At 35.5% G+C, this 27,167-nt stretch overlaps 1 protein-coding gene and 1 non-coding gene across 16 annotated transcripts in view; one reads left to right on the top strand and one right to left on the bottom strand.

Annotated features, from left to right (window-relative positions):
* The window catches only part of HDAC9 (histone deacetylase 9), an 858,791-nt gene that overhangs the window by 88,981 nt on the left and 742,643 nt on the right, over nucleotides 1–27,167 (top strand). The gene's annotated exons all lie outside the window — the stretch shown is intronic.
* On the bottom strand, nucleotides 6,866–6,993 carry LOC141567029 (U6atac minor spliceosomal RNA). Its single transcript, XR_012489428.1, has one exon. It is a non-coding gene; the product is annotated as a U6atac minor spliceosomal RNA (small nuclear RNA).

The following is a 27,167-nucleotide window of genomic DNA, read 5'->3' on the forward strand; positions in this document are numbered from 1 at the left end:
ATCCTCACCAAAACACTTAGACTTTTACTTCACCCAGTTGTTCAAAACCCTTAGGCATTTAAGCAATCTCTTAAGTGCACCAATTACTATCTAATGGGCAAATCCCAGGATCTTTTCTTAGTCTTCAATAGAATTATAAGAGCAATCATCACTCATTCATTCAACAAGTGTATGTTGAGTGACTACTGTGTGTCTGGAATGGTTTTAGGTCATTGAAATTAAAAGTCAGTGAAAATAAAAGCAGACAAAAATGAAATTGTTAACAACTTACTATGGATCAAGTGTTACTTTTAATCTTATTGAATCTTCACAGTGATCCTGCAAAATAGGTTTTACTAGCATTATTTATAAATGAGACTGAGCATCAGACAGCTTAGGAGGTGTGTCCAGCGCCTCCTAGCAAGGACATGGTGGAACAAGGATTAAAATCCTGTTTCCTCTACCAGCAAATGGTCTTTTGTCCACTAATTTATTAATTTATTTACGCATACTCCACCTAGTCTACATCTTTTTGACCTTTTTTTCTGTGAACATCAGAGATATCGTCTTAGCTACCTGTGCTTCGAAAAGTGGTGCCATTTTTGAAACTCTTACTCTGCTCCCCTCCGTGTCAGGTTGGCTTGAATCTTGGTTGACTCCATCTTCCATTTTGTTGCCAACCTTGAGCACTCCTTACTACAACTATTGCTACAACTATTGTAGTAGGCTTCCAACTAGTCTTTCTATTTTTAATCTCTACTCCAGTCATCCTAATTGCACAGTGTTGCCCAGTGACTCCTACTGAATCACAAATCTAATCCTTTCCTGTTTTCAAAAATCTTCCATGGCTTGCCATGGTCTACAAAAATTGCCGATACTTGTGAGATATTCCTAGTATCCAGGGTATAAGCTGAACCACATTTCCAGCCTTTTCCCTCCTCAATGCACTCCTTCCCATCTATATATCAGTGTGCTTTCTGGCTTGTCTGATAAGAATCATGTGGGGTTTATCAATACACAGGTTCCCAGACCCCACTTGAACTTAGTGAGCCAGAATCATCAAGGATTCACAAAGCCTCGTGGGGCATGACAAGGCCTGGTGGTCCTCTGATAGGCTCAGAGCACAGGTGCTCAGGTATGACCACTATGGACGTCTTGCTGCCACTGTGTGTTGAGGAAAATTGCCGGTACTGCCTAACATTATTACATTTAGTTGTACCTGAGCTCTCCTGGCTTCCCTTTTCACACACATCACTGAGGTGCAAACCAAGTGCTAAAAAACCCAAAGACACATTCATTAAAGTGAATCATCGAAAGAGGTGATATTCTCACATTTGTATGAGCACGAGATATTTTTTCTGTGAGTGCATATGAAGTATTTAAAGGAGTTTAACTTGTAAATAAATGTTTAGCTAATACATGAGTTGTTAGAAATATGTTATTTCTAAATTATATATATATATATATATATATAGAGAGAGAGAGAGAGAGAGAGAGAGAGAGACATATACATATATAATTGTATATGTTAAATATGTACATGATGTGTGTATGTGTCTGAATATATGTGTGGCTTGTTTTCTTGGAAAATTATATAAACTGGCTTATAAAAAGACTCCCGATATTGTAAGATAAAATCCATTAACAATAAGATTATAAAACAGGAGAAAAATGGTGACTGGAAAGTAAGAAGAAGTAAAGGTGTTATTCTGTAAAACTTTCTACATTATCATTGAAATGGCTGTTAAACAGCACAGTGAAGTAAAGATCATTGTTTCTCTATTTCTTTTATCCTACCCAATTTACACCAATAATAAGCAAAATTACCCAGTTTTTTAAAAATCTCTTATATTCTCACACTACATATATACAGAATTTTTAGGTGGGAGTGCATTTGTCTTTTATCTTTATTAAATGAATTGGGGTGACATTGGCTAGTATAATTATATAGGTTTCATAATACATCATTTATATATTGTATTGTGTGTTCACCACACAGAGTCAGTTTTTTTTTCCATCACCATATATTTGACCCCGTTACCCTCTTCTACCACCCCTCTCCCCCTTTACCCTCTAGTAACCAGTAAACTGTTGTCTGTGTGTATGATTTGTTTGTTTGTTTGTTTGTTTGTCGTGTTCCTTTGTTGCTTTCCGTTTTATATGCTATATGTGAGGTAGGACAATTAAGTTCGCAAATTCATCCTTGAAAAAGTGCTACATACCTCATTGCTGAATATCACTATGGTCACCTTTGAAGTATTCCCCTTGGGAAGCTATGCACCGACGCCAGCGCCTAGTCCACCCTTCAAAGCAGTTTTGGAACTCTTTTGCTGGAATAGCCATCAGAGCTGCCTTCGTATTACCCTTGATAGCCCTAATGTCATCAAAATGTCTTCTTTTCAATATTTCTTTTATCTTTGAGTAAAGAAAGAAGTCATTGGGGGCCAGATCAGGTGAGTAGGGAGGGTGTTCCAATACAGTTATTTGTTTACTGGCTAAAAACTCCCTCGCAGACAGTGCCATGTGAGCTGGTGCGTTGTCGTGATGCAAGAGCCATGAATTGTTGGTGAAAACTTCAGGTCATCTAACTTTTTCACGCAGCCTGTTCAGCACTTCCAAATAGTAAATTTGGTTAACTGTCTGTCCAGTTGGTACAAATTCATAATGAATAATCCCTCTGATATCAAAAACAGTTTAGCAACATCAGTGCAACAAGTTTGTGAACTTAATTGTCAGACCTCGTACATGTATCAAGCTAATTGTGATCATTTGTTTTACCTGTTGGGTTTCTGTTGTGGGATAAATGTTTATGTCACCCCAAAATTTATATTTTGAATTCTATCCCCAAATGTGTTGGTATTTGGAGATGGGACCTTTGGGTTTAGATTAGGTCATAAGGGTAGGACCTCATGGTGGTATTAGTGCCCTTATAAGAAGATGAAGAGGCAGATCTATCTTTTTCTCCATGAGCATATACCCAAGAAAGACCATGTAAGCATACAGCAAGAAGGCAGCCACCGGCAAACCAGGAGGACGGTCCTTACCAGACATTGAATCTGCCAGCAGCCCTTTGATCTTGGACTTCCCAGCTTCTAGAACTGTGAGAAATAATGTCTGTCATTGAAACCACCCAATCTGTGATATTTTGTTATAGCAGTACATGCAGACTAAGACTATGTCTACAAAATGTCTACACTGTCCACCAAAGTAATGAGAGCAACATACGAAATAATGAAAGACCAAAATGAATTGGAAATTTTTTTTTCTAAATTTCATACTAATTCTTTAGGGTAAGAGCTATAATTTGCATCTTTCTTCAGGCTCCCCATTTTTTAGTGAATTACCTAGTAGTACATACGACTCAATAAGTAACTATTAAAAAAAGGATATAGAGTGATAAATCAGTCCTCATGTTCTTATCATCACCGATAGCCTCCACTGATCACTTTCCCCACCACTCATACAAAAAAACTAATGATGGTTTAGACAAATAGGCTAAAATAAAAACCTACATTTGATCAACAGGCTCATAGGGAAAAGTTTTCACTATGAGGTTGGGCATTTAACAGAATGGATTTAAATTCTAACTTTGCCATTTATTAGCTGTGTGAGTGAAGGAAAGTTATTTAACTTGACCAACTCAGTTTATTCATCAAGTAATCGTGGTAGACCTGTTTTGAGCAGTAGATGATATCATGTAATAAAAATATGTGAAGGTTTTCTGAGTCATTTTATCACTCTGTACCATTATTAAAATGTGTTTACACGGTTTCTAAATTCCTGAAAGAATGATTTTAGTCACCCAGAGAACTCTCTTTTGAATATCATTCTTTGTTTCAAACGTATTTCCTTGTGGCAGGAAGCGATAAAAACACATGGCACAGACAGCTAGTGACTGAAGAGGAAGTTAATGGTGTTTGTTTTTCCTCTAGAATTAGTAGTTCAAAAATTAAAAATAAAAATGTGTCTTGCCAAGTTTGGGAAATACACAGAATGCTTTGATTACAGGATTACAATGGACCTAATTTTTTGACATTAGCGTTTCTTTTGTATTTATGAATTGAAATGCTTTTTAAAATTAAAACTTTCAGGCTTTATGTTTTGTTTTATGCACTGTAACAATTAAAATATCCAAATGTGCCATTAAATACATGTGGAATTTATTTCTTCTTTACCCTGTAGACTTAGAAAGCAAGAGAAGGCTGAGAGGAAAGCATTTGAAATTATTGACAAGCACAAATGATACTGTTAGTATTCCATGCGAAAATTGTAATGCCCTGGAGAAGATAGTGATTTAGATGGTTTTTAAGCTGTAATGGGAAGAAGTAAACTAGACTTTCCAAAAGGGAGTTCCTTTGGTAGTTGTTTAACCTTTTATTGCAAAATTCCCTGTGCCCACTTCTGCCGTCAGGTTTGGCTATAGTCAGGCACCCTGGGAAAAATCACTTTTAAAGCCTGTTGAGTGGAAAGGACCATGGGTATTTACTGTGAGGAAGAAGGGAACTTAAAGATATCATGGGGGTTGTATCATTTCACTCAGGATTAGCTATGGAAAGGTCATTGAGGAACTGGTATGTGGGAGTGGTGGCTGTTTTTAGATAGCTTCTAAGTAGAATCATTTTTTTTAATGAACTGGAAGGAAATCATCTATTCCAGTGTTTTCCAAACTGCATGTCACGAGCTATTAGTTGTACATCAAATCAGTTTAGTTGGTTGCAGTTAAATAATGGAATAGAATAAATCACATTACAACATACTACAGTACACACACAGTGTAGAATTAAGTATTAATCTATGAAAATTAAGTTTTGAGTTTTATATAAGTGAGCATGTTTCCATATATGTATACATATACTGTGTTTACTATGAAATGAATTTCGTATGTGTGAATAGTATAATAGTTGAAGAAGCTTGAAAGCCACTGATTGAGTCCTGCCATCCTTTTCAGATGAGGAAGATGAAAGAGGCTGACTCCCAGTTTATTTGAGTGGGTCTCCTGGAGGTGGTTTATCTCTCATCAGGTCTCTCTTTTGTTAGAATCTTCGTTTTGATCACCTTTGCATCTTCTACTTTTTCACTCCATGCTTTAAAATTTCTATATGTTTGTCACAAGGAATTGGATCTAAGATACTGATTTGGGGGCAATGAATCCTCACCAAGCCTCTGAGCACCATGCTGGGTGGGTGGTTGGTACTTGTGATACCATGTGGAAGAGAACAGAACCTTTGGCGCTCTCTCTGCAGAAAAGACCAGTTATTTTACACAGGTTAAGTCAGGTGGAAAGTTGGAACCATAGTACATTTCACCAATAGATACAGGTGATCGTTATTAGCTGCTACTACTTGTTTCAGTTCAGTGGAACAAATATTTATTCAGCTCCTGCTTTGTGCCAGGTATTTGCCGGCCACTTCCTTCCTTCTATATGTGTAATGAATATTCAGGTAATTAATTACCGTGTTTCCCCGAAAATAAGACTGGGTCTTATATTAATTTTTGCTCCAAAAGATGTTTTAGGGCTTATGTTCAGGGGATGTCATCCTGACAAATCATGCTAGGGCTTATTTTCCAGTTAGGTCTTATTTTCAGGGAAACATGGTACGTCCATCCCTCTCTTTGCTTGTGTGTTATTCCAGAGGATTTATCAAAATAGGAGGTACTTTCGTCAAAGATAATAGAGATGTAGCTATGTTTTATAACACAGTATACCACTTTGGACCTCTGTTATGCTTTACCTAGAAATATTCTTGATATCTTGAACTCATATTTTCACTTGTTAGGAAGTCCTGCAAAGATAAAGTTCATGTAGAATGTTTTTCTTTATTTTTGCTTTCATAAAACATTGATTTTTATTGAACTTTCTACCTGTCACTGTTTACACAGTGTCAGTGCTGCACTAAGAACTGATGGAGGTTTTTAATTGTTTTCTGACAATCTCATCAGGACAAAGGTAGCCGACTGCCTGGATACCATATAGGGTTTTGTCCTTCCCACATTGTTACGGCTTCTTGTTTGCCTTTCTGTGTTGCAGTTCCTGAAGGCGGTGTCTGTTTTCTGTCATTTCTTTTGCTTTTAAAATGTTTGTGCAAAGTGTATGATTCTGTTTAGTTTGGTTATTGGTTTAATATTGACCACACAAGTCATTGCCTGAGGCAGTGACAGCATCAGGAAGTAGTCCCCCAGATGGCACCAGAACCCTGCCTTTTCTTATTGGGGAATACTGGGGAACAGTGTGTTTTACCAGGACCCATCAGTTCCAAGTCAAGTCGTTGTTTTCAATCAAGTTGTGGAGGGCACAGCTTACTGGACCATGTGGAAATCGAACTGGCGACTTTGGTGTTATGAGCACTGTGCTCTAACCAACTGAGCCAACCAGCCACCCCGAGCCAGCTTTTTCTTGATGTCTGTCAGCACAGAGTAGGATTCTCCTGAGGTCCAACGGAGGGAAAGGCATACAGAGCCTGATCTTGTCGGTGGGTGGAGAAAAGTGCTTTTTTTTAAAAAAAAATTCTCAGTCTTTTAAATATTTATAAATTGAGAGATTAAACATAATACTGTAGTCATTTTTACTTGAATTCTTGATGATTAATGCTTTTGAGTATTTTTTCTATACATTTATTGGATTTTCTTCCCATTTTGAATTTCTGTGTGTGCCCTTTGCCCATTTTTCTTTTAGACAATTTTATTTTGTTATTGACTTGTAAGAGCTTTTGTGTATTATTGAAATTATTTTCTTATCATGGTAAAATATATATAACATCAAATTTACCATTTTAACCCTTTTAGAGTGTACACTTTAATAATATTAAGTACATTCACATTACTGTGCAACTATCACCAATACCTCTTTTTAGAACTTACCCATCATCTGAAAGTGAAAAAAACCCCCACAAAACCATGGTTGGATACCATGAAGTGGGTGGCAGTGTCCTAACCATATATTAGTGTTTTGTAGGTCCAAGTACCTCTTTCATCCTGTCAAGGGGAGTGCTCACTTTTTCTCCTTTCATACACTAGAAAGACTTGTTGAATGATATAATCCCCTAATTGTTTCTCTGGATCCAAATCTCCCTTGGTTATTGCTACTTCACTTTAAAAGATGTATTCAGACATTAAATAAACAAGCAAAACGCTGTTTTCATGTGACCATCATACTGAGAAAGTTCTATTTTGTTGAGTCTTTATAATTCCTCTACTTTTTATTTAATCTACTGGTGTTTGATGTTTTCCTTGCTTGCCAATGTGGTATTTCCAGCTGTGCATGGAAATTAATTTTCTATTTGAATAGACAATTCCAGGAAACTATCTATTAAGGTTCTAGGAGGCAAAGAGAATGTTGTTATACAATTTTTTTTTTCTGGTATTCTTGGCATTGTAAGGGGAAGAAAAAGATTGATTTAAAAATTCATAATTGGCAATTTATTTTTTGTTCCTAACTAATATTATTTAAGTAAAATAAACTTTGCCACTGATCACAAAGGTGGTTAGTAGTTGAATGTGTGTGACACTGAAAACTTCTCTGTTTAACAAAACAATTCTAAATGATTCTTCCACGGACTTTGGAATCTTTTTTGTACAATAGACTCCTTTGTGTATCTGGTTCTGTGGAACCTCAACATCTAAGGTCCGTAGACTTTTACCTAAAACCACAGGGGCCAGGTATGTTTTGTAACTGAGAATTTATCAGCGTTTTAAAAGGTAGTATGGAACATGTACCCTGTATTACATGTCATGTCACCTTTCGTGGGGTCTGGGACAGCTCCTTTGTAAGACAGTGAATATAATAATAAAAAAAATGAATGTTTTTCACAGTGAAATTCTTAGATATTAATACTGAGGTAAAGAATAAATATATTTAGGCTAATTTTTGTTACCAGATGAGCTTAGATTTGTTACCAAATGATTTATGAAAAATTTGTGTTTCTAAGGATCATGAATAAGGGACAAACAGAATTTCGCCCGTACTTTCAGGACTTCCAACTCCCTTAGTGGGCAATGGCTTGGCATCGTGCTCCAGCCACTCCTGCTTCTCCTTAGCCCCATGCAAGTGGTGACTCAGCAGTCTCGGTAGTACAGACATTTTTGCTTCTGGGGCTCTGTACCTGTTATGCAATGATTCTCCTGCTGCATTAAGTCTCTTGTTTTCCAGCCATTCGGTGCCTGAGTTTTGATCTTTTATACCCAGGATGTTTTCTATTGTAGTAAATGTCGCATCACACATTAAGCTCTATATATGCTTCATTGTCTGTATTTTCTCTCTCTGTTCTTCGTCGTCTCTGTTCCTTGGCACTGGTTACTCTCAGTATTTGACATGCCTTTACTTCTCCTCCTCCTGTTAAATTTATCTTCTACCACATCGTCCTATCAGGACAATTTAGTTTCTCCCTCTGTTACAGGCCCCATATTCCCTTAGAGCTCTGTGTCTGTCTTTGCTGTAGCACGCAGTGTTTGATCCATGATAGGGCTGATGGTCCATCTGTCTTATCAGACTGTAAGGTTCTTGAGAGGAGTACCTCTTCATACATCCATTACCTTACTTAGTGCTTGGAACATGACAGATTCAGAGGTTTTCAGCTCCAGATAAATAGACTTTGTGTCTTTGTAGGTGATAGGGGGAGATAAGGAACCAAGGAAACAGGGATGTGTTAGCTGAATATGATAACCACTCCACTACGGAAACCTGCAACCACTGCATGGACGGTGTCGATGCCTGACCACTGTGCCGTACACCTGAAGCTGAAACTGAAGAATATTGAATGTCAACTATAATAATAATTATGTGTGTATGTATGTATATATATATATATATATATATATATATATATATATATTCATGGGATGTGGAGTACAGTATAGGGAATAGAATCAATGGAATTGTAATGGCTATATACGATGTCAGAGAGGTAGTAGATTGGGGGAGGGGGTTATCACTTTGAGAGGGGTGTAAATGTCTAACTATTACATTGGTTTGTACACCTGAAACCAATAATAAAAATAAATAAAAAATTAGAATGAAAAAAGAAAGAAAGAGGGATGTGTAATAGAAGTAAATTAGAGAATAAGACAGAGTAGTTTAAAGGAACAGTGGTATTGTTCCGCGTCAATACGCATGAGCATTAGAAGATTAAAAGATTTGTATGGTTTGGAGAACTAGAACAACTTTAGAAGAGTTGAAGCTGCAGACAGAAACCTTGGCAGGTAGGTGGAATTGGAGTAGGCCATGAAGAGTACACAGTGCTTTCCAGTGGAGGGGGGTGTATTGAGGAAGGAAGGGGCACTGATGAGTGAAGAGGATGTGTAAGCTATTGGCCAGTTATAATGGAAGTTCTGAATTAGGAGAGTGATGGAAGAAACGGGTCAGTAGGACAAGTAAGGCTGGATTATGTAGAGCGATATATTTTAAGAAAAAAAAATTGGATCTCTTTAGAGTAAGATGCCTTTGTGAGTTGAGGAATAGAACTGAAACGATAGGATAAAAACAACGTTTATGAGAAGAAAAAGAAATGTGTCCACAGCGTACTCAGTGATGCTTGAACTGAAAGATGGAGAGGGGGTTGGTTTACAGCCTTTGTTGAAAATCAGTCAGAGATCGTAAGGATCTGACCTGAAGTAATGGTGGTGAGAATGAGAATGGAGAAAAGACTGAAACTTTTGAAAACTAAAACTGTAATGTGGTGGTTAATTTTTCTGTGTCAATTTGAGTGGGCCACCAAGTCCTGAGGTATGTGGTCAAAAATTATTTTGGGTGTTTCTGGGCGGGTATTTTTGGTTGAGATTTACATTTAAATCTACAGACTGAGTAAAGCAATTGAACTTTCAGAATATGGGTGGCCCTCATCCCATTAGTGGAAGGTCTGCATAGAACAAAAGGCTGATCTACCCCCAATATAAGAGAGGACTCTGCGTGATAGCCTTTGAACTGGAACATTGGTTCTTCCTGGTTCTGTAGCAGCCTGCTGGCCTTCAGACTTCACCTGGGACACCAGCTCTCCAGATTTTGTACTTACCAGACCCCATATTGCATGACCCAGTTCCTTATCATAAATCTCTGTTTCTCTGGATAACCCCAGTGAATATACATGGGATATGGAGACTGACTAGACATGGGAGCTACAGGTCAAGGAGGAATTCAAAATGACAAAATTTGGGACTGACAATCTGGAGAATAACGACAGTTGTCATAGGAATGGGGAAGTTGAAATAAGCAGCGAGTTTTGAGGGAGAATGTGTTTGGTTATGGTTTTGTTGACTCTGAAATGATATTGTTGATTCATGTGAGAGTAATTTAACAGCAGTAGTAGGGTAGATATAGCTTGTGTGGATTAGGCCGGGTGTGGCAACTTGGAAGCATCTGCAAGTAGGTGAGCAGAAGTCACATGGCAGAACCAAGACCTCAGGGGAAGTGAGAGACAGGATTTCCTTGAGGCTTTCCAGGTGGGAATTATGGGCTACAGGAGAAAGATGAGTCAATATACAAATAACTCGTTGGTGACAGAGTTCACTTTTGACATGGGTTTATCTGTCTCCTGCAGGAGAATGTAAGCTCCACGAATGAAACAATTTACCCACACCTGGTTCCCCAGCTTTCAGTATTGTGGTTCAGATATGCAAGCTCTCTAAACACTGCTTTTTTCCTTTGTTTTTTACTTTAAATGAAACTGAAACAGGAATTAGAATCCCTTTGCTTTGTGACTTAGCATTCAAGTACATGTACAGAATCAGAATAAAGTTTGACATTTTAATTCCTAGGTCTTTGATTTCCTTTTCCAAAAATATGCAGATTGGATAAAGAACTTTTAGGATTCCTTACAGCTGAGAAATACTGGGGAAAATCTCTGTATATAAAAAAAAAGAAAGAAAAAGAAAGTTCTAAGCTGTGAAAGTGGCCTTGGGTTCAAAAAATAAATCAAAATTTACAGCAAATCTTTCATACCTCTTTTTTTTTTTTTTTTGAGGTTTTATTAATTTAATATCAATCAAAATATTGTAATATATTAAATAAATCAAAGCTTTTATATAACCTTGTCTAAAAGCAGCTTTGGGACAAAAAAAAATTCTTCCTAAATATTAAAGGTATGATTTAAAAAAAACTTTTTACAAGGGGCCTAACCCTAGTTTAATTGCTTTAAATTAATATAGCTATAAAAACAGCAACAACAACAAAAACAAACAAAAAATACATACATACAGCATTTTTTCCTTAAATTCCAACACTTTAAAGAAATTTTGTTTCTCATGTAGTTTTTATTGTATTACAAAGCCTTCTGACTCAAAATCTCATAGAATTAACTTATGTAATTTTTTTAAAGAAGAGATGAATCATTGGTTAAAATGATCCTGTTTACCATACTTTATTCAAAATTATATTGTACTTCTTCATATGTTTCTAGATCTATATTTTCATCATACAATCTCACAATGTCTATGTTTAATTTACTTTGAAAAAATACTATTTGTTCAGAATAACACATTCCTCTAGGACATATCTAATACCAGTTTTGGATATTTGATCAATGTGTGATATTTAAATTGTAGTCTATACCCTTTAACATTTTTTTTCCTCACTGTACTTGAAATATGGTGAATTTCTAAAGATAGTTTGGGAAAAATATGACTTCTCTATTTTAGGAATGTACAACATGTATATTTGATATATTTGCTTCAGAAACTATCGAACAGTTGGGGAATAGATACCATAAACTTTAATCCAAAGGTAGTACTAGCATTAAAATCTAACATTTTCTTTATTAATTGGAACTTACCCTGCTCCCAGGATACGTGCTGTGTGTTAGATGCTATTTATTATTTTAACTGTCTGCCTTCTTACCTTCTGGTATACATGACCACTCTCTGTGGCCATTCTTGTTCAATGACCATCTACAATGAACAACTTCCATTTGGAAATAATCTACCTTGAATTCGCAAGATGCTGATATTGCTTTTTGTTTCATTCAATGTCTCTTTTATTTGCTCTTAGGCACCTTATTCGAGGACAGTGAACAGTTAAGAATTGTCTCAGGGAATAAATAGTGTCACGACAATAATCAGATAGGTGCTTGTGTGAATCAGTTCCTCTATCTACAAAGTAAAATATAAAAATATTATTAATTTCCAGTAGCAGTACTTTAAAGTTATTTATTTTTACTTCCCACAAATCTCAAATACATGGATTTCTTGTGAAGGCAAGTAATTTGTCCTTGTGTATTTTATTTTTGTGTATATTTATAGTCAAGTCATTTAGCCATTTATGTTGGTCAGCTGACATCTTAGTTCTGTTTGAATTATGTACAGGCACAAAGATTTGCTTTTACTATTTGCCCTGCAAATCAGATATATAATAGATTTCAAAATAAGATCTAAATATTCTGGAATATAAAAAAAGCATTAATAAAACTTCTGTGATAACTTTGCTGCATTTATAAGTCATACTAATGACTGCTTTGCTTCTCAGTAATTTTCCATTTGTAATATTTTATACCTGGATACACAAATGTAATGCAATTGAACAAGAAAACAATTATCTGTCTGGTGGAAATAATGTACTTAGCTCATTGAAACAATTGACTTGTTTAAAAATACACAGAAGTTCTAGTTCTACTCTGACTGTGGTTACCTGTAATTTGCAAAGAATTTCCAGGAAAAATTAAAATCCTGTGATGTAATGGGATCAGCAATTGAATCCACTGGTTGTGAATGATAAATTTCCATGCATAATTCTCTTCTAATACAAACCTCTATTTAGAAACATTTTGAGAGCTTTTTTTTTTTTTCAATAATTTCTGAGTTTTGGCTGAATCCCTGGAAAACTGCACTCAAAAGCTGTATCTTCCAGTGAAAGCTTCATGTTGACTTGTGGGTTCTATGTCAGTGGAACGTTTCAGCACTTTTTGGCCTGGCTCAAATGTTTCTTGGCATTTTCTGAGGACTTTGGCTCATCCCATCTATAGGATCACATTGGATTCTGGATAAACCCTGAAAGCCATAATTCATCTGCAAGCTAATTTGGGATTTTATTGGGTTTTGTAGTGAGCTAACACCATCGGTCAATTAAGGATTCAATATTTCTAATATTTCCAAGGACATACCTACTTTAAAAATAACACACAAAAAAATTACTTTTCCTTTAGCCCGATACATTTTCTTCTTGTATCCAATCTTTTCACAGAGGTTAATGTTCTATTTTAATTCCTTATTATAATTTTTCTCTCCTCAGCAGTTTCTAAAGCTACTGTAGATCAACAGCCTTTTTTTTTTTCTTTTTCCTTCTTAAAGAGAAATTGCCCTGGCTCTTGGCTGACTTCAGTCTTGTGATGTGGTACTAATGTGGGTTTTCATTTTTCACTTTAAAGGTGCTGCCAAAGCTGTTAATGTTAGTTATACCATCAGAGAATGTTGGTGCCTGTAGGTGTTTTACACATGGTTTGGTTCGGCCCTCTTGCTTTACATGTAAGGGGACCAGGCCCAGTTCCTTAGTTGTCACCGAAAGCTATGATACTGTTAGGCTGGAAGTCGTGACAATCTTACCACAGAAGCCTCCGGAACTGCTTAAAAGTTTGTCCCCATTCACTGTCTCAGGTTTTATATCTTTGGGTAGTTTTCCTTAATCCTTTTCAAATTTAGCTTTCCATACTTCATATTAAACCAAAAAATTTTACATTTGGTTGGGATTCCACAGTTTTATGCACTACTCCCTTTTCCTCATGTTCTTAGCCACAAAGAAATAATAGGAAAGGGAACGGGATCAACGTAACTGCCTTATTACAAATAATGTTGGATTTTAGACCGCCTGATGAACCTTAGACTGAACCCAGCCTCCTATGCCTCCCACCACCCCCTATTGAATTTAGCTGCTGTTAAACAAAAAACTTGCACAGCTGAAAGCTTTTCTGAAAGAAACGGTTTATTGAGCCATATGCTCGCTAGAAAGGACCAGGTCCTAGGATATGCAGTCTGAACCACCGACAGCAGGGCTAGGTGAAAACGGCCAACATGTCTGCCATCCTGGATATGATTGGCTTTTTTATACATTACATTTTATGGAAGAAAGATGTAAGTTGGTTTGAAAGAATTTACATTGGCTACAGATAAGGGGGTGGGGGGGCAGGAAAAGGTGAAGCAGGGATAGAATAGGTGTACAGTCCATAAGGAGGAACTATTTACCACTTTTGAATGGTTGCAGGCAACAATCCTGACAGATCATGCATCCGGTGGTCACTACAGAAGTTGATTCAAGGCTCCAACTTACATTCGAGAATATGAGCTGTCTGTTGTTAGTGGGCCCACAGCTATGAACTAGTGAATTACCCCTGGCTCTTCTTCTCACGCTATGGCCCGCTATGATTTAATTTAGGACATCTCAGAATTTTCTCTTGTCACCATCCAGTTATAGATGGGAAGTGGGATATGAAACTGTAGGTTTCCATACTCTTCTATGCAGGGTGATCTTCAGAGTGGACTGTTAGACCAGTGCTCTGAGACCCCAGGGGCAAAGGCCTCCCCTCCATCAGGGCCCTTTCTAGTACTTGAGCCAATCAAAGTAGCCCCTCCCAACTCACAGGAAGCAGTTCCTTTCAAGTAGCTCACCTTCTGTTGAGTGAGTAGCTTTGTCTTCTTTTTTCTTGCTTTTCCCACATGCTTTCGGACACCAATGAAATTTACATTACGTTCCCCGCCCCCCACTGCCCTCCTCCCCCAGATGAGTTATTTCCCCATTACTCTCCTGAATAGAGTGGAAAAAAGCAAGGGTAGTGAAGTCAGCGTAGGCAACTGATTATTTACAATTGAGGAAAATAAAGAATGAAACAGCTGGCAATGAGAGTTGACACCTTATACATATGCTCAGAATACTTCACAGTTATGGGAAATGAGGAACTTCTCTACTCTGTCAACACCAGGCCCTCTGCTGACATTTTCAAGAAGAGAAAACTGGTGAAGACTGTTACCTCTCCATTTGTCATCTTTATTTAAGTGCTAGATGCTTTCCAGCACCCACCATTAAATTCTAATAAATATATTCCCAGCAATCTATAGGCTGATTCAAATGATCTTCTTTTGTTTGTTTGCCTTTGTTTTCCTTTGGGCCAGTTGAACTAAGTAAAATCTCAGGTCACAGAACTCTCTCGAAATTTTCAGTTTTATGTAGGTAGGTTTCCACTAGATCTCATTACTTCATCCCCCCCCCCCCCCCAGATATTTTTAAATTATTATCTTGTTTATTTACCCTCTACATTTAAGGTCTTTACGATAGTTACCTATGACAGCCCAGAGAACATTTAACAGTTTCCGTCCTGTTAGGGGATTTTTTTCTGTTTTACAGAGCAGGCGTTGTGCAGACACTTGTACTTAATTCAGAGTTAAAGTAAAATTAATCTAATATTTGAATGTTCTGGATACCCCACTGTTGTTATGTTTGTTAGGCTTTTGGTTCCTTTTAGTAGGTTCAAGGCCATTTAGATAAAGAGATTCTGAATTGCAGGTGAGCAAATTTAAAATTTTACGTTTTAAGATGTTAAGATTTAAGATGTTCCAATACCATTCTGGGACTCGAAATCATCATCTTTAAAATGAATTATTTCTGCAGATGTGGTTTAGCTGACGGTCTCTTCAATCATCAAAACGTTTTCGCTTAGTGGGCGTGTCAGGTATCTGTTACAGTAGAAATTAATAAGAGATGGCACACAGGAGATAGCACAGAGGTAGGCATAGTCTGCAGCAGATGGTGCCTTGGCAGAAAAGGTAACGCTGGAGACCATGGGCTCCAGAGCTGTGTACCTGGCTTACAACTCAGTTCCAGCATTGACTTTCATAATCTCTCTTTCAGTTTGCTCATCTGCACAATGGGCAGACTTATTAATGGTATCTACTTTAAAAGTTTTTGTGAGGAATTCAATGAATTAATGCATGTGAAGCACTTTAGAACAGTGTCTGAATGTTAGGTGTTGTGTGATCTCTGAATGTTAGGTGTTAAGCAGTCTTCACATCCGAATTGGGTTAATGGATCAAGGGTCATCTGTATTTTCAAGTGTTTTTCTCAGTACACTATTATTTAGGAAAACTGGACTAGAAAGATATTTTCTGAGGTGTTCCTGGCTTGTATTGTTAAAGTTGAACTGTGCATTAAAAGAGTGTGAGCCTTAATTTTGTATAATTTGATATTAATAAATAACCTGAGCTCTTTGGCTGTGTGCAATTATTTGATGATTTCAGGCGATTTATTTCCCTCTGATAAACTGTATATATTGTATTCGCCATTGGCATTGGTTTTGGTGTGAAAATTGTCCTGTATTCAGTTGCTCAGAATAGAAGGGATATACTGAGGAATTAGTCTTCCCATTGTTGACAGATCTCAATAAGCATAAAATAGTTGGGTATTTTTGAGGAATGTAGGATAATATAACACCCAAAGGCATTACACCCCAAGTAGAAAATTTCATAATATACTGTATATGAGATCAAACAATTACGTTCACGAACTCATCCTGGAAAAAGTGCTACATAACTCATTGCTGAATATCACTACAGTCACCTTCGAAGTACTCACCTTAGGAAGCTATGCACCAATGCCAGTGCCCAGTCCACCCTTCAAAGCAATTTTGGAACTCTTTTTCTGGAATGGCCATCAGATCTGTCATCGTATTACCCTAGATGTCCTGAATGTCATAAAAATGTCTTCCTTTCAATATTTTATTTATCTTTGGGTAAAGAAAGAAGTTATTGGGGGCTGGATCAGGTGAGTAGGGAGGGTGTTCCAATACCGTTATTTGTTTACTGGTTAAAAACTCCTTCACAGACAGTGCTGTGTGAGCTGGTGCATTGTTGTGATGCAAGAGCCATGAATTGTCGAAAAGCTCAGGTTGTCTAACTTTCTCACACAGCCTTTTCAGCACTTCCAAATAGTAAACTTCATTAACTTTTTGTCCAGTTGGTACAAATTCATAATGAATAATCCCTCTGATAACAAAAAAAGGTTAGCAACGTCGTTGCAACAAGTTCGTGAACTTAATCGTCAGACCTCTATGTGTTTATGTGTATGGGATGTTGTGTGGTTATGACAATTTCATCATGTAGGGAGTAGTGAAGGAAAAGTTTTGGGGGAAACCTAAAAGTTTTACTTTATTTTGTGTAATAATTAACTTGGCTACATAAACACCAGGAAAATAATTAGAATAACAGATTATGTTGAATGCCTAAAGAAATATGTTTGACAACTTTTAATTTTCTTTCCTCCCACACATTGCTTCCTAGTTTGTTTCTGGCACACCAGATGTGTCTCAACACAGTAGTTTATCTGAGTAGAGTTATATGAATACCAATGATTGTGGCATAACAAATTTTCTCATTTTTGTGACATTTAATCAAACTAAAAGTAGAAGGAACACTTTCAAAGGAATTAATTTTGTTTTTAGCTTTGGCCCCATATGTGATCTTTCTGTGTGTCCTTAATTTTTAACATCTAATAATTTATATAATAAATTTCCTCTCAGTTTTTAATTATAAGATAAACAATAGTATAACCAGAAAGGAACTCTGCCTCAACATACCAACTTGTGCAATTTGTCTGTTTCCTTTCAGTTTCAGATCATATTCAGTTTCAATTTATATTGCCCTTTATATAAATTATACTCTTTAATGAGCGATTTTCAAGAGCGGTTGGTTGTTGGATAATTGGTAGTTTACTTTATTCCTCTGATGTTAAAGATCTAGATTTATAATGTTTTGCTATTATAAATTATATCACCACAAAAATCTGTTTGAATTTGTCTTTGCTTTCTTTCCTTTTTTTAATTTATTTTTGTAGTTATTTACTCAGTTTAAACTTTCTGGTCTTTAACTTTAGGTTAAAGGTTTTGAATATTTTTATGGGTCAAACAATATATTTTAGAAATAGCTTTTGAAGTGTGTTGTCAAATTGCTTTCTAATGTAAATTGCCAACAATATTGTATGGCTTTATCAGTTTTATTTTTCCAAGAATCTGGATGGTGTTGGATATTGTTTCTTAGAATTTTTGTATTAGTTAAAAGTGAGGTATTTCAGTGTTCTTTTAATTTGCATTGCTTTGATAAATAAAATGCTTGAATGTTCTTTTTTTCTTTGTGCTTAGTAATTTGATTTCCCCTTGTACGTGTCCTTGACTTACGCTTCTGAATTTTATGTTTTTCTGTCAGATTGTTTATCCCCTCTTTGCAACATAGAAATCAAACTTTAATCTCTTGTACTTGATAAATATATTTCTACAATATATTGTTTTCCTTTTACCATGACTATTACTTTTCTTAGTATTAAAGATTAAACTGTTATACAAAATTTACGCTTTTTTGTTTATTTTGTTGACTCAAGGTTTAGAAAGCTATCATTCTTTCAAAAATCCTCAATTCTATGTTATGCTAATTTTTATGAGCTAAATTATATAGGTTATATATACATATTTAGATAGATATACATATATATATATATATATATATACATATATAGAGAGATGAGAGATTAGTATTATAAAGTATGATATAAAGTTTGCTCCATTTTCCTTCAAATTATCAACTAGTTATCTCGATATCATTTATTAAATAGCTTTGTTCCCCCATACCTCCACCATTGTTTTGAATTTCCTTTTATCATATTATTACCTTCTTACATATAATTAGATATTTTACTGGACTTTCTATCCTTATTTATCAATCTATTTCAAATTAGGTATCAAAACTACATTATTTAAATGATTAACACTTTATGATATGTTTAAATCCAGTAGGTTCAGCTCTTCTTTTCAAAAATCATTGAGCTTCTATTATATGCCTAAAGAGCAGATACAGAAATTAAAATTACCCAGTTTTCCCAACCCTGGTAATAAAGTTTTGCCAGGAAAACAGACATGTAAAGAGGTGTTTATACCATAATGTGATAAAAAGCATAAAAGAGAGGTGAATACAGATATGTGGTAATATGGAGACTAGTATATTTTCATCTCTTTGTTTTTATAGAATATATTTTCTAGTTCTAATGAAAGTTCTGTTTTAATTATGATTGATATTTTATTATGTCTACAAAATCTCTACAAAATCAAATGAGAACATTTTAAATTTTTTTAAATCTTATAATCTTCTAACTCTGTGTCATCTTTTTTACTTACCAATTAAGTTCTGTAGCTTTCTTTAGTATGAAATACATGTTAAAAATTTTTCAAGTTCAACATGTACATGTTAGGAATATTATTTGTGACATTGCCCAGCAAATTCTATATTTGATTTATTTATTTTAAAAAGCCTTTATATTGGGTTTAACACTTGCAGGGATATTGAAATACATACTGCAACTTTTTTTCATTGGAGCGTGCTCAAACATTCATTGATAATGCTTCAGGGATTTGATAGGATTTAGCATAGCGTAAGACACAAATGTAGAGGTGTTCTTGATGTTTACTGATAGTTAAGTGCAACCAACAATAGACCCATGAGAAATTCTTGTGTCGAGAAAACCACTTTCATATGAAATCTGGTTGAAATTGTGGGAAACAATCTGTGTTCTATAGCCATGGAAACTTTAAAATGATCGTTTTTGGCATATAAGTTATATGCCAAAAATATAATTTGTGGATAATAGACACACATCAAATAGGAATAATTTCTGGAATGCTGCTTACATCAGTTGTTTAAACCCTACTTTTAAAATGCAGAAAAAAGTTTCATTTATTATTTCAGCTTTCTAAATAATTATTTCTATTTATTTAAAAATACTTTTGTATTTGCAATTAGGTCAGGAATAAGCAGGCACTCAGTGACGTAAATAAACAAATCCCAATGGAAGATTGTCTTTGGTGTTTCTTTTTTGTGTTATTCTTTTTATGTATAAGAACACTTCTCTTGGCCAGGATACCATTATTAAAAAATAAAAAATAAAAATAAAAAAGTAGTAAGGGTGTGGGGGATAAATATGCCCAGAGAGATTTCTTGAATTTCAGCCTTTCAATTACTCGATTATTCTTGTGGCTCCAGGAGATGAAAGAATAATGAGGAGTTCATTTCCTAGATGAATCATAAAAAAGAATATGGCCATACACAGGGCCATGGATGTGAATAAATGGATGGCCATTTAAAAATTCTCTTTTTGGCCCGCACGATGTTTTTGTCGGGTACACTGAAATTGTTCTAGTGATCCCAGTTCTGTGACTTGTAAGTTCAAGTACAAGGAGAAGAGTGGCAGGCACTTAATAATAAATTTAGTCCAAGTGTTTTATTTAATATATGCACTGCCTCATTCAAAAAAATTATTTGAGACATCTTATAAGAACATATTTAACTTAATGAGGAAAAGTATAGAGAAGATTCATTATTAGGAAAATATAAATAAGTAGGAAGTCTTAACTATAAAAAAATAAAATAAATATTTATTATACCTGTCATGTCTCTTAATATATACACTTAAGTGTTACAATTATTTGTTTTATATATATCTTAAATCTTTATATTTGTGTAATTTAAAACAAAAGCAAATTGCATAAAAGTTCCTTAGGAGAAGCACAGCTTTGTGAATCTCTAATTTCTAAAAGAAATTCTTATTCAGGCCCTTATAAAGCATGTACCAAGTGATGTGATTAGTAGCACTGTTATGTTGTTCTCTTTAAAAGAATTGGTTTACCTGTGGGTGATTTCAGATCAACCTCCTCAGCACTTAATTTAACAGTGGAGGGATAAGAAATTTTGGGAGAGAAGAGCAGGCATGATAAACATGATGTAGAAAAGTTACAGAATCCTCCATTGAGAGACAACTTCAAATGTTTTATTAGACCCAGATCCCAACCTTTCACCTTTTCTATCTCCACATCTCCCTCTTCTATCCTAATAGCACCAGCAATAAACAAAGCAAAATTAACTCCCCCAATCTGAAACCATTTTTAACTTGTGGGGTGTGCTTAGTCATTTGTACCCATAGAGTCCTACTCTACTCATTCTAATTATAGCAAAGTCATCGTTGATAGCATAGAGCAGGGGTGTCCAAACTGCGGCCGTGGGCCAACTGCGGCCCGCAATCCATTTTTAATTGGCCCGCAGCAAATTCCAAAAATATATTTAGTTTACATAAATAAACCAGGTGAGGCAATACGTACTTCACCTCGAGTGACTGGCCCGGCTGTTTGTGTATTTTACCGCATATGGCCCTTAGTGAAAAACGTTGAAAAAAGTTTGGACACCCCTGACATAGAGTATACAAAGGGAATTTAAAGAAAAATTTGATTAGTAAATGAAAAAGGAAAGTTGAATAATAAAAATTAAACTAGTAAGAAAAGGTAATAATAAACAATGAGAGACTGGAAGATACCATATCAATTAATGTGGCATGTAAATCTTGAATAAGAGTCTTGAAATAATATTGAGTCTGAAAAGGACACCTGCCTTACTCAGATGTTCATTTCTTGGCGTTTGGTTTTTATTACATACAACTTAATTGCCAGTTAACAAACAAACAAACAAACAAACAAAAACAACCTTTCAACATGCCTTATTTAGAAGTTTTCCCTTTCCTTAAATCTTATTTTCTTTAATTATTAGGTCATTATTTCTAAGGTTTAGTCCTTTTGGTCTGTTACTACCCATATACCATTGTAGGCATGGATATTTTAATGCAAAGAGCTAATGACTTTTCTGATTTTGTGACCATTGACATTCTGATTGAACAAAACTTTATTGATAACCTACTTATGTAACACGTACATTAGGAGCTTTTTCATATCACAGATTACTTCCATAATAACTCCATGAGGCAAGTAATTTATGGTCCTCATTTAATATAGGAGAATACTAATCATAGGGAGAGACTAGCCCAAGATCACATTGCTAATAAGTGATGAATTTTGGCTCAAACCCAAGTCTTTGACCTTGAAACTAGTGTTCTTTCCATGGCTCTGTTTGCTAAGCACTTCTGACTTTTACTTACAACACACTTTGCTCTCTGTTTATTAATTATGTTTGTTTGACATGTAATCTTCTATTAAGGAAGCTGAATCTAAGGCTGCTATTGTTATCTGGGCCAAATTGTGGAATTGAAGCATTGAGAGGAAGATATAATTGTTGTTGACTGTACAACAAACAGAAGAGTCAGATCAAATTTCCCTTGGTTGAAATCAGACTAGTTGGAGCTTAAGAAAAAAGAGGAACATTTCTTTAAGGGAAAAAGAGTATGTAATTTTTCATGCTGTTTTTGACTATTAAGGGCAACTACAAACAATATACAATATACTATAAGCTTTCTATTTGATACAATGAGGAAAGTGAGACAAATGATAGGAATTCTTTCAAATTTAGTTATGTTCATCAGAAATTTATTGAGTACCTAATATAATCCAGATATTCTGCTAGTTCAGTGATACAGCCTTAAATAAGACATAGATCTGACTCTCAAGGAACTTACAGTCTATTGGAGAAACTTTGAATTTATAATGTGATTGCTTATTTTCAAAGAATTCAAATTCAGTAAACTTCTTATTAGAATCATCAGCTTTGGGCATTTATAACTTATGTAATAAAGAATATAAGTTCCAGCTAAGGATTTCTTATTTGTGATAATGCAGGGTAAATAAGCTTGTACCATGATTTTAAATCTTTTTCAAGTATAGCCCGTATTTTACCTTTAGAACTAAAAGATTCTGAAAAGAGTTAATATAGTGTAATTGAATCACTTACCAAGCCTATTTTAAACTATTTTAAACTAGTCACTTCCTTTTCTTTCTTTGTGCCCTGACACATAGACTTCCAGAATCAGGAAAGTATTGTTTTTGTTTTTAGGGAGTTGCTGTATTATGTAGAACCAAAACTAAGTTAACATGAATAGTGTTCTACTCAAGGTAGTAAACTAATTGAAATTTTCGTCTTTCCCCTTATAATTTGGGCATGAAATCGTGTGTCATGTTATAAACTGACAATTATTATTTATTCATAATAAATAATCCCTTTTACTTATAGCCAGGCTCATCATTTTAGCACTTAATACTCCATGGTAGTCTAGTGGAGAGGAAACTTGGCAACCATTCATTATTATCTATTTTTACCATCAGAAGGTATTTATTTGTAAGGCGAGCATGGCACGGACGTCAAGGATAGGAATGAAATACTCCCTAACAATTTTATACAGAGTGGCCTTTCCTTTGGAGCCATGAAGGTAGATATGACCATAAGTACTTAAAATGCACACAAAGTCCCCTTGGAAACACACAGGCATGTAATTACAGCTAAGGAAGGAGAATGTCTAATAATAAAAGCAGAAAATGTCAGTCTTGCTTTAGTTATTTGGGAATCCCTTAAGTGACCACCTACACAACATTTCATCTACATTTTAAAGAAGTTGACAAAGCTCTTGTTGGGCTGTGTTTCAGCACTTTCATGCTTGTGTAAAACTCCACTCATCAGAGAAGCCCAGTAACTCACAGTTCCAACATTATAAATCTAAGAGCTTTTAAAAAATTAGAATTTCAGGTCCTGATACTGTCTCTTGAATAAAAATATGACACTCCCTGGGTGAGTTTCTGCTGTTTGTTTTGAGCCTAACAGTATTGTGGTCTTTTGAGGGAAGTCCAGTGTCAAGGGCATCTGAAATGATTTGACTTTTACCCCTGCATGTGAGAACGATGCAAATGCCGCTAGCTTCATGATTTCCTTCTGATACAGTCATAGTATTCTACGGCTCTTATTTGACTTGGTCCTTATGACAAAGTTATACAGGAGTTCACTTTAATTGACGATGAAGAGGAAGAAAGCTCTTGTCTGGAGAAAACTCGTCTGGAGGAGACTGGGTATTTCCAATCTGTACCTAGAAAGAAGAACTTCTGTGGTCATGAATTCAGCAAGCACTTCTGAGTGCTGGGTATCGTGCTGAGCTCTGAGGAGGAAAACTATGTAGACCAGGGCATTACAGTCTAGCTGGAAAAATGATGTTTAAAGCAAGATATACCATAGATGTGTTCATGTAAATTATGGCCATTGTGATTTTCTTTCTATTATGGTGAGTGCAGGGTGTTGCATGAGTATATACTGGGGAAGGAGTGAGCAAAGTGAGGAGGGGGCATTTAGCTGAGAAGGAGGAGTGAGAGTTAGGAAGTGGAGACTTGGCAGGGTGTGAGGACTTATAGAGGGTGGGGGGAGAGTCACTGTTTGAGGACTAAAAGCCCACTGTGGTGGAGTGAGCAAAGGGCACAGTGGCCTGAGGCAATGGTAAGGTTCCAGGATTTTCTTGGGAGAGAATTCTTTAGTTACTAAAAGATCAAGCTGTTTGCTGGGATGAGTGATTCATTGACTATGTTTCTTGGGCAGAGGCCTATAAAAATTAAAACACCATGTTTTTTTAGTAATCTAAATGGTTCTTGCATGTTTCTATCTAGCAACCAAATCTGACTTCATTCTACTTTGATGATTAGGCTGATGATGGCTAGGATGATAAGTGATAGCACTACGAAGATTTAAATTAGAAGAAAAAAAGTTTCCTTATTTAGTATTCATCATCTTTATTATTATGAAATACAGTTCTAGAATATTCTAATATGTTTCCTCCGTCAAAATGTATGATTACTTCTTCGTATAATATTAACTTTTATTATGATAAAATGAATTATTAAAATTCATTATTAACTCTGCCAGTGGTCAGTCAGCATAATCTGGTGGTTAATAGCTTAGGCTCTGGAGCCAGAAAATATGGGTGTGAGTCCCAGTTGCTTCATTCACTGCCTTTTTCACACTGAGTATGTTATCTAGCCTCTCTACACCATTGTTTCCTCATGGGATAATAACTGTACCAGCCTCCCAGGATGGATAAAATAATACAATCATATTTTTTGTTGAGCTATCTTCCCTTGATTATTTGTAAGACAGAGGCGATGTCTTTTTGTGTCCCTCCCTTGGAACACGGAAACATCTGGCATGGAGCAGGTTCTCAACATTAGGTTTCAGGCGGTCCTGTCCAACTTGCAGTCCATCTTGCATGGCTGAAGACCAAACCACAGTTTAACATAAACCTTTTTCTAAGCGAAGATAGTTGTTCACTTATTAATGCCAGTGCCTTGTGCCTTGGATGTGTGAGCCCTAAAAATACACTCCCAAGGATAAAAATAGATCCCTCAGAGTTCTGAGATGCTGCTTAATCAGAACCAGCTGCAAGCTGTCTAGAAAATGCAAGTTATATGAGCCAGATGGCTTTTGCCCTTTTTGCTTTAGACAGCATGTAATTTGGATAACTACAGCTACAGTCATACATTTTGCCAGTCACACTGTTTGATAAACATATTTGTTAAGAACAGCCACTTCCAATTAGAGACCCAGTAAAATGTTAATTTATTTTAATAATTTTTCCCTCTAGGGTAAGACAAAGAATACTTTTAACAGGTTACAGAAATATCTGTTCACAGGAGAGAGTACTGTTCAAGAGTGATTGTATGCCAGTGGTCAATTTTTAGGTTTGGCATTTAAATAATGATGAGTATTCATGATCTACCTCTCCATTTTCCTTTTAAAAATCTAGTGTATTTATGAGCATCCGTGATTTTCCATATTTTATAATCATGTTTGCTTTACCTGTGGAAAGATGGTTTGGCTGCTTTTTCACTTTCTTCTACACAGACCTAATTGCTATAAACTCTGATAATAGTTATTGACTTATTGTTTGTCCACACACCATTGTTAATGCGGTATTATTTCTGGGGATTTTAATTTTATGATCGTGTTCTTTGAGAAGGATTTTTTTCTATTAGCCTGATGTGACCATGATTGATTTTCATCAACTGAAGATAATGCTGATATTAGCTGAGTTTTAATTTCATCCAGTTCTCAATCAACTTAAGATAAAATGGCAAAGTTGAATGCTTGGGCCAGTCACACTCTAAGACCTAAGCTCAGGTATAGCCTGTTTTTAAGAGATGGGAAACTAGCATTTCTATTTTCAATGATGGCACCACTTCTTAGAAAAGCATGTCGAAGCTCTAGTCTCCTATTGCATGTGATGAAGTATTCACTGCTTTATTTCTTGAGACATCTACCGGGCAGCAAATAATAGATGGCAAAGTACTTCTCAAGGATCTCTTGTATCATAATTTTTACATAATTCCAAGCCTTCCAGCATTGTGAGCTTAGCAGTGTGCCAGTAGGTTTTTTTTCCTTTCCTTACCCAGTTTAAAGAGGAGTGGATATTTCATCTACAAAATTAGTGATGTTAGAACCTAAACTTCACTATAATAATAGCTATCATTTTATTTACTCTTCCTGTAGTACCAGGAACTCTGCTAATTACTCTATACATTACTGTATCTATACATCTAAGTCTCATGCCATCATAACATTATACAGTGTATATCTTTATTCTGTTTTACAGATAAAGAAGCAGTAGATTTGGAGTGTAATTATTCAACATCATACAGAAAGTGTCAGAGACAGAGTGGGAAGCTACTGTTGTTTTAATGGCCTGTCTGACTCATGCTCTTTAATTCCACCCATTAAGCTATGAAAAGTGGCATTTGACTTAGCCAGAGCTGTTTTTTCAGAGATAAACACATGTCTCTGTCCATCCTTGTATAGCAGTGATGCTTCTTGGAATTTATTTTAAGCTCAGGTTATATATGGGAGTCTAACTTTTTACTCCACTTCATTAGATACATTAAACTGATATATTTTAAAAGTAAAAGTCCTATCAACAGGGAAAATCTCATTTTGGTGATTTTCCAATGAATGGATAAGAATTATCGTGATACTTAGTTCTTGGAGAAACTGGTAAGCACTTGTATGATATGAAACAGTATATGAAGCTAATGTTTACAAAATGTATCAAAGCTACATCATCCTACTTTTATGCCTTCATCTAACAAGCTCAGTAATAAGATAAAGACATTCAGTGATGAATGCAACACATACCTACACATTGTGCCAGAGGCAACAGGAAATGAAGCAGAGGGTTATCACAGACATCTCAGTTGGGATTGTCCACCCAAAGCAAACTGATGCATCATAGAAAATATTTTATTATTTCTGACTATTTAGGGAGATTATTTGTTGTGATTATTTACATATGGAGCCATAAAAGGCTACTTTTTGAAAGATAACATAAAATTACAGAAAAGCTTGTACTTAAGTACTATGGTTTAATAATGGGCGTATGCTGTGTGGTAGTGAATAGTTGATGTTATTTGTGGTTTCCTGGAAATGAAAGAGAGAAACGGGTGGAA

The sequence above is a fragment of the Rhinolophus sinicus genome, linkage group LG09 (genome assembly GCF_036562045.2).
Source record: "Rhinolophus sinicus isolate RSC01 linkage group LG09, ASM3656204v1, whole genome shotgun sequence".
Lineage (NCBI taxonomy): Eukaryota > Metazoa > Chordata > Mammalia > Chiroptera > Rhinolophidae > Rhinolophus > Rhinolophus sinicus.